Source organism: Mus caroli, unplaced genomic scaffold, assembly GCF_978045245.1.
Source record: "Mus caroli unplaced genomic scaffold, Mus_caroli_1 scaffold_10, whole genome shotgun sequence".
NCBI classification, from domain to species: Eukaryota; Metazoa; Chordata; class Mammalia; order Rodentia; family Muridae; genus Mus; species Mus caroli.
This window is the reverse complement of record NW_028227265.1, coordinates 77,316,509-77,325,558: the sequence shown is the minus strand read 5'-3', so window position 1 is coordinate 77,325,558 and position 9,050 is coordinate 77,316,509. Positions and strand designations below refer to the sequence as shown.

At 36.9% G+C, this 9,050-nt stretch overlaps 1 pseudogene; it reads left to right on the top strand.

Moving 5' to 3' along the window:
* The first annotated feature begins 8,221 nt into the window (after positions 1-8,221).
* Positions 8,222-8,339, top strand: LOC115031841 (small nucleolar RNA SNORA17; annotated as a pseudogene).
* Positions 8,340-9,050: the final 711 nt, after the last annotated feature.

Genomic DNA, 9,050 nt, shown 5'->3' with positions numbered 1-9,050 from the left:
TTTTTATGTTGTATCCCACTTAATACTTCCTACTATTCACACATAAAATCTAAGTGAAATTTTAATTTTTACTAGCAACATTTTATTTTCCTCCTCTTGCCGTTTCATTTTCTCCCTGTCACTATACCATTCCTCTCTTTATAGTGATAATAGTGGACTACTTACATTTTCTATGATTGTCACCCAGCAAAGAGAATTTCACACATTGTTATAACTAATTACTATGTGTGTGTGTGTGTGGGGGGGGTTATGCCATTACTAGATTAAACAAAAATGAAAACCTAATAATAATTTTTTATTTAATCGAGTGAAATTGCCAAGAATTCATTGGATCATAAGCTATAAAAATTTAAAATCACATTTTGAGTTATAGATTTGTCAAACACTACATCACGTTGTTTTTTTTTATTTTTAATCCATCATGCTTCACTACCAAGTCTTATAAAACTATCTCAATCCCTACTATGTCTCAAGGCTGAGCCAGTGACACAAGTTTTCTTTAACCATCTATCTCTACTTTGAAAACATTGCAAATCATACCAGCATGTATAACAAAACATGGATCCTACATGTGTGAATAAAATAAAACTATTGAACTGAGGATCAGCTGATGGATACAGATAACCCACAGACCAAGCTGTGTAATAATTCAAAACTAGTATCGCTCTGTTATTAGAAAAGATGTCATTCAGGTTGAAATAGAGCTTCCCGATGGCTTACAAAGACCTTCATTTTTAGTATTCCACTTATAAATAAACATTACTTTATAAACATTTTCTACACACAGAACATTGGAAACAATAATAGAATATTCACACACCCACCCACCATCTAATTTCTCCTAATAAGAATATCCTTCATTAGTATTAGTGAACCAATGTAGCTAATTATTATTGATTTCAGTCTACAATTTATTCATTTTTAGGTAATTTTTCTGAACATTTTTTATCAAAAAGTTCTAGAGTCAATTGAATTATCATCTTTCATTAGGCCCCAATTGTTATGACAGATTTCCAGACTAATTTTGATGATTTTGAGAACTTTGAGATTTTTTTGCATATTTTATGTATTTAAATTTCAAATGTTATCCTCTTTCCTGGTTTCCCCTCTAGAACCACCCCTATTCCCTCTCCCCCTGCTTCTATGAGAGAGCTCTCCCTCCCACATACCTGCCATCACCTCCCTGTCCTCATATTCCCCTACACTGGGGAATCAAGCCTTCACAGGACCAAAGGCCTCTCCTCCTATTGATGCAAGACAATACCATCCTCTGCTACAAATGCAGCTGGAGCCATGGGTCCCTCCGTGTGTACTCTTTGGTTGGTGGTTTAAGTCCCTTTTGAAAGTTAATGATCAATTATTCTTTGGTTCTCCTCATTGTTGGAATTTTCCTTAGGCTTGGAGGGATCCTATAGTTAGTAATGGAAGGTCACTGAATTAAGATACATTTCTCATTGCATCATATCAAGGGACTACTGCAGACATGATAGATGACTGTTACCTTTGTCTTTATCATCTCACTGGGAGCCATTTGTCTTATGTCTCCACTGCAAAGTTACTTTCCTTAATATCATATCTGTTCTGGATTCTTTGTAAGAATGTTATGATGTGCAGCTGAAACATAGGAGTAAACTGGTATACTTATCTCTCTGAAGCTACAATGTTTAAAAACCCTGTCTCGAAAAAAACCAAAAAAAAAAAAAGAATTTTTAGAATTATTTATTTCACTCACTAATTAATTTATTCAATAATTTATTAATAATTTATACACTTATACTATATTCCTATAATCTCTTGTATTTTCTGGATGTCATGAGCCATATTTGCTAGAGAAGGATCTTACAAACTATGATGTTACTTTCAGGTTTGCCAATTGCTACTGGCATATCATTTATCTCAGGTTTTCTCACTAACAAGGTAAAAGATTCCACTTATATATACCTGTACACATATGCAGGTGAGACCATTTAAATATATAACCAGCATTGCAATGAAAGGAAAACTATTATACATTTAGAATATTATTCAAGGTAGATGATATTACCTGTTCAGTTTCCTGAAATAAGCTCATAATTCATCCCCTTTGCTACCTGTGTTATGAACTCTTTAGTGTTTCTGTGAAATGTGAATTTTTATCACATATAATTTTTATCACTTCTACAATGATATTTATGCAGAAATAACAGCTGGCTGGAAAGACAATATTTCTTCTGCATATTTCATTTGAAGGAATAAAATTGCTGCATTTTCTGCTAAGTTTGATTCAGGTTTTTGTGTAGCCCATGTCCTCACCACCTCTTACCACCATGGAAAAGAGATTTAAATAATGTTTAAATAACATTATATATCTTTCTGAGCCATCCTTAAATTCTAGTTCTTCGAGTTATAAAAACACAAATATGATACATCAATTTTATGTTTAATCAGATAACTGTTTAATTATGGAAAGCAAGTGTGTTACTTTAATTAATTTCCTCTTGTTGTAATAAAATATCTTGACAATTGTGACATTAAGAAAGAAAGGAAAATTGGTTGTTATCCTGGATTTGGTAGATCACTGTGAGAAAGCCAAGACAGGAACTTGAAACATCTAATCATAGTCAGGAAGAGAAAGTAATGGTTGGAAATTGTATCTTGGGTATTCTAAGTTTCTGAGCTAATATCCACATCAACACATGAAACTCAAGAAGAATGAAGACCAAAGTGTGGACACTGTGCCCCTTCTTAGAATTGGGAACAATACACACATGGAAGGAGTTACAGTGACAAAGTTTGGAGCTGAGACGAAAGGATGGACCATATAGTGACTGCCATATCTGGGGATCCACCCCATAATCAGCCTCCAAACGCTGACAACATTGCATACACTAGCAAGATTTTGCTGAAACGACCCTGATATAGCTGTCTTTTGTGAGACTATGCTGTGGCCTAGCAAACACAGAAGTGGATGCTCACAGTCAGCTATTGGATGGAATACAGGGCCCCCCAATGAAGGCGCCTAGGAGTGGGATAGTTGGGGTAGTACTATATTCAATTTTCTGAGGAACCACCAGATTGATTTCCAGAGTGGTTGTAAATCCCACCAGCAATGGCGGAGTGTTCCTCTTTCTCCACATCCTCTCCAGCAACTGCTGTCACCTGATTCTTTGATCTTAGCCATTCTGACTGGTGTGAGGTACAATCACATGGTTGTTTTGATTTGCATTTTCCTGATAACTAAGGATGTTGAACATTTCTTTGGTGCTTCTTGGCCATTCAATATTCTTCAGTCTCCTGTGAGGCTTTGCCAGTGCCTGGCAAATACAGAAGTGGATGCTCACAGTCATCTATAGGACAGAACACAGGGCCCACAATGGAAGAGCTAGAGAAAGTACCCAAGAGACTGAAGGGGTCTGCAACCCTATAGGTGGAACAACAATATGAACTAACCAGTACCCCCAGAGCTCGTGTCTCTAGATGCATATGTAGCAGAAGATGGCATAGTAGGCCATCATTGGGAAGAGAGGCCCCTTGGTCTAGCAAACTTTATATGCCCCAGTACAGGGGAACGCCAGGGCCAAGAAGTGGGAGTGAGTGGTTAGGGGAGCATATTGGGGGCAGAGTATAGGGGACTTCTGGGATAGCATTTAAAATGTAAATGAAGAAAATATCTAATAAAAAAGGAAAATTCTTTGGTTAGCTCTGAACCCCATTTTAATGGAGTTATTTGATTCTCTGCTGTCAAACTTCTTGATTTCTTTCTATATATTGGATAGCCCTCTATCAGATGTAGAATTGGAAAAGATCTTTTCCCAAACTGTTCATTGCCTTTCTGTCCTATTGACAGTGTCCTTTGCCTTAGAGAAGCTTTGCAATTTTATGAGGTCCCATTTTTCAATTTGTGATCTTAGAACATAAGCTATTACTGTTTTGTTCAAGAAACTTTCCCCTGTGCCAAAGTTCTCAACGGTCTCACACACTTTCTCTTCTACTAGTTTCAGTATATCTGGTTTTATGTGGAGGTACTTATCCATTTGGACATGAGCTTTGTACAAGGATAAGAATGGGTTGATTTTCATTTTTCTACATGATAACTGCCAGTTGAGCCAGCACCATTTGTTGAAAATGCTGTCTTTTTTTCCATTGGATGGTTTTAGCTCCTTTACCAATGATCAAGTGACCACAGGTGTGTGGGTTCGTTTCTGGGTCTTCAATTCTATTCCATTGCCTGTCACTGCACCAATACCATGAAGTTTTATCACAATTGCTCTGTAGTACAGCTTGAGGTCAGGGATGGTGATTCCACCAGAAGTTCTTTTATTGTTGAGAATAGTTGTGGCTATCCTGTTTTTTTTCTACTCCAAGTGAATTTGCAAATTTCTTTTTCTAACTCTATGAAGAATTGAATTGGAATATTGATGGGGATTGCATTGAATCTGTAGATTGATTTCAGTATGATAACCATTTTTATTATATTAATCTTGCCAATCCATGAGCATAGGAGATCTTTCCATCTTCTGAGATCTTCTTTGATTACTTTCTTCAGAGACTTGAAGTTCTTGTCATATAGATCTTCCATTTTCTTAGCTAGATTCACATCAAGGTATGTAATATTATTTGTGAGTATTGTAAAGGATGTTGTTTCCTTAATTTCTTTCTCAGCCACTGTATCCTTTGAGTAGAAGAAGTCCACTGATTTAATTTTACATCTAGGCACTTTGCTGAAGTTGTATATCAGGTATAGTGGTTCTTTGGTGGAATTTTTGGGGGCAGTTAAGTATATTAGCACATCATCTGCAAATAGTGATATTTTGGCTTCGTCATTTCCAATTTGTATCCTTTTGACCTCCTTTTCTTGTCTCCTTGCTCTGGCTAGGACTTGAGTACTATATTGAATAGGTAGGGAGAGAGTGGGCAGCTTTAACTAGTTCCTGATTTTAGTGGGATTGCTTCAAGTTTCTCTCCATTTAGTTTGATGTTGACTACTAGTTTGCTGTAAATTGATTTTCTATGTATAGTTATGGGCCTTGAATTCCTGATCTTTCCAAGACTTTTATCATGAAAGTGTGTTGGATTTTGTCAAAGGCTTTCTCAGTATCTAATGAGATGATCATGTGGTTCTTGTCTTGAGTTTGTTTATATAGTGGATTACATTGCAGAATTTCTCTATATTGAACCATCCCTGCATTCCTGGGATGAGGCCTACTTGATCATGATGGATGATCGTTTTGATATGTTTTTGGATTCAGTTTGCGAGAATTTTATTGAGTATTTTTGCATTGATATTCTTAAGGGAAATTGGTCTGAAGTTCTTCTTTTTTAGGTCTTTGCTTGGTTTAGGTATCAGAGTAATTGTGGCTTCATAGAAAGAATTGGGTAGTGTTCCTTCAGTTTCTATTTGTGGAATAGTTTGTAGAGTATTGGTGTTAGGGCTTCTTTGTAGTTCTGATAGAACTCAGCACTAAACATATCTGGTCCTGGGCATTTTTTGTTTGTTTGTTTGTTTGTTTGTTTAGGAGACTATTAATGACTGCTTCAATCCTTTTAGAGATAATGGGACTATTTAGATCATTTATGTAATCCTGATTTACCTTTGGTACTTGGTATCTGTCTAGACAATTATGCATTTACTCCAGATTTTCCAGTTTTAAGTATAGGCTTTTGTAGTAGGATCTGATGAATTTTTGGATTTCCTCAGTTTCTGTTGTCAAGTCTTTCTTTTTATGTCTGAATGTTTTGATTTTGATACTGTCTCTGTGACCTCTGATTAGTCTGCCTAAGGAATTATCTATCTTGTTGATTTTCTCAAAAACCAGTTCTTGGTTTGGTTGATTCTTTTTCTAGTTCTTTTTCTTTCTCGTTGGTTGATTTCAGCCCTGAGCTTGATTATTTCCTGATATATACTCCTTTTGCATGTATTTCTTTCTTTTTGTTCAAGGGCTTTCAGAGGTGTTGTCAAGCTACTAGAGTATGGTCTCTCCAGTTTCTTTAAGAAGCACTCAGAGTGAAATAATCCCAAGCATTATTTCAGAAACCCACGGACTGTGACTGGTCTTCCATAACAACAGAAACAATAGAAAGCCCACATACATGCGGAAGCTGAAGAACATTCTACTAAATGATAACTTGGTCAAGGAAGAAATGAAGTAAGAATTTAATGACGTTTTAGAATTTAATGAAAATGAAGCCATAACATACCCAAACTTATGGTACACAATGAAAACAGTGCCAAGAGGAAAAATATGATTATGCTTCTAAAACATAACTTAGTTAGAATCTACTCTCTAAGGCTGAAATGTAGCTCAGTTGGTCAAATCAAGAACACTCTAAGGCTTTATAGGAGACTGTGTTCTCAGATATACTTATTATTAAATCCCACCTCCATGTACTTATGGTTATTTACAAGGTTTGTGAAATGTACTTAACTACCAGATGCAGAAGCCAAGTGAATGCCTATAGGACTCCAGAGAACATGCCAAAAAATGTTCGTCAGGAAAAACTATAACTTTTAGTATTTTTAAGCAATAAGTAAATATATCAGTTAACAGACATACATGTGTGCATATAACTACCAAATTACAAAGGTGTGGCTTAGTATTTCATTGTATTTTTCCAGTACAATGAAATTCTGTTTCCTTTATTATCAATAATTAGCTTGCATAATTTTAAAACATTAAATGAATGCACATGTAAAAATATTCCTATTAGTGCTCTTTGGAGGAGGATGTGGGAGTGGGCAGGACTGGCAATTTGCCTTTTATCTAATTATTATTAAAATTACTGCATATTTTGTTTTAAATCTTAAAAAAATGCATTGTTTCAAATAATTAACAAATGCTGACATCTTTTTTTTTTTCTCTTTTCAGCCTTTTCAAGTTAGTTACATACAAGGCCATAGTCTGATAGCAAAGGTGGCACCTAGAAATTTTCTGCCCCAAGCACTGGTCAGACAGTATAGTGATACAACAATTATTCCAATTTTTAATATTTTTTATTACATATTTTCCTCAATTACATTTCCAATGCTATCCCAAATGTCCCCCATACCCTCCCCCCCCACTTCCCTACCCACCCATTCTCATTTTTTTCGCCCTGGTGTTCCCCTGTACTGGGGCATATAAAGTTTGCATGTCCAATGGGCCTCTCTTTCCAGTGATGGCCGACTAGGCCATCTTTTGATACATATGCAGCTAGAGTCAAGAGCTCCGAGGTACTGGTTAGTTCATAATTATTCCATTTTATGTACATATAACAACTGGAAAAGGAGCACTAAAGTCATGATTTGTCTTTATTATTGATACTTATGTGGTATTCAGGGTATATTTCTTATCCTAAAATCACTTTTTGTTTGCAGTTACAACATACAATAACATAAATGATAGTATCCTGTAATTGGAGACATTTCTAACTGTACCTATCATGTGTTAGCTGTTACTGGAATTTTTTCCAATTGATTTAACCTTGGCTGCATAAATTTAAAACATGACCAAGTTCCAAAAAACTTTCACCATTAAGTATTGTAGTCAAATTGTGCGCGTGCACACACACACACACACAAACACACACACACACACACACACACACACACACACACACACACACACCAGAGCAATCAGTCCCTTTCTAAAGTAAACATTCAAAAAAAATAAGTTAAATGACTCAATTTATTTTAACATTTTAAATACAGAATGCCAGTGTATATTAATGTTTGGGATTTGACAAAGCATAAAACACATGAATTTGAAGCTTTATACGGTTACACCTGTGTGAAGTTATTGAGGTATATAAACAATAAGGTACTATATATAGGAAAAACGTGACCAATGTACTACAGCTTCCTACACTTTTCCAAATACATTCCTTTATAACTTTAATATACATATGTATGTACACTGAAGCTGTCTTCAGACACACCAGAAGAGGGCATCAAGTCTCATTTCATATGGTTGTGAGTCACCATGTGGTTTCTGGGAATTGCAAGAAGAGCAGTCAGTCCTCTTAACCTTGAGTTATCTCTCCAGCCTCATTTTATTATATTTTTAAATTAAAATGTAAATACACCACTTCTTCCCTCCCTTTAACTTCCTCCTCATGTTCCCTCCTTTCTTTCAATCCTTCCTATAACACCACCTCATTCCCTCAAGTTGATGGCCTCTATTCTTTTGGTTATTACTGCACTTCATTTTAATACTGTTCCCAGTAAGCTTTAGCATAATAATTTGATGTAAGCAAAACACACGAAGGAGCCCCTGAAAGCTTCTGATTCATGTGTACATTGGTAGGTGGCAGATATGAGACAGCCTAAATCTATGCTGAGTGTTCTGACCTATGAACATCTGGATAATTAGAATTCTACCATTCCCTGAGACCACCAACATCCTGGTGCAAGGGAACCTAGACAGGGAATTAGTCTGAAATCACCACCACTCCAGCATCAGACAGGTCCATAAGGGACTTCAAGTTGGGAAGCAAACAGGAGACTAGAACCTGTGATCACAGGCCCAGCTCACCTGAGAGTACCCAGGAGAAGTGTCCATACAAGTGGAAGGCATGAGAGGAGGAGAGTCTGCTCCATCATGAAGCACTTTGCTCTTTTGAGCAGGCCCCAAACATTGCAGGAATTGTGGGTTACCCAGCTCTGAGGATGCAAGTGTGAGAGAGATTACCCTACCAGATGGGTCCTAATAGTGACATGGATGAGGAAGTTGTTCCTTCCTCCCCCTTCTCCCCTCACCACCTGCAGCTGAGAGAAGACCTGGTCCTGATGTCACAGAGCAGAAGAGCTGTCACTATCCCTCACATGCTGCAGCAATCTAGAGATAAGACCTTGGGCGGCAGGGCAGAGCTGGCTCTTGTTGTGCTGGTGTGGGTGAGCTAGCTCTGTGGATATGAGAGCTGGAGAATGAGTGGGCTATCTCAAACACCTCTAATGTCCATCCAGGGATTTGAATTGGCCCATCCCAACATCAGTCCTATAGATGAACTGCTGGAGTACATGAAGGGACCGATGCTAAAGATCCAAAATTACAACTTTTTCATGACACATGGCAACAACAGGATATCCAAGAGGA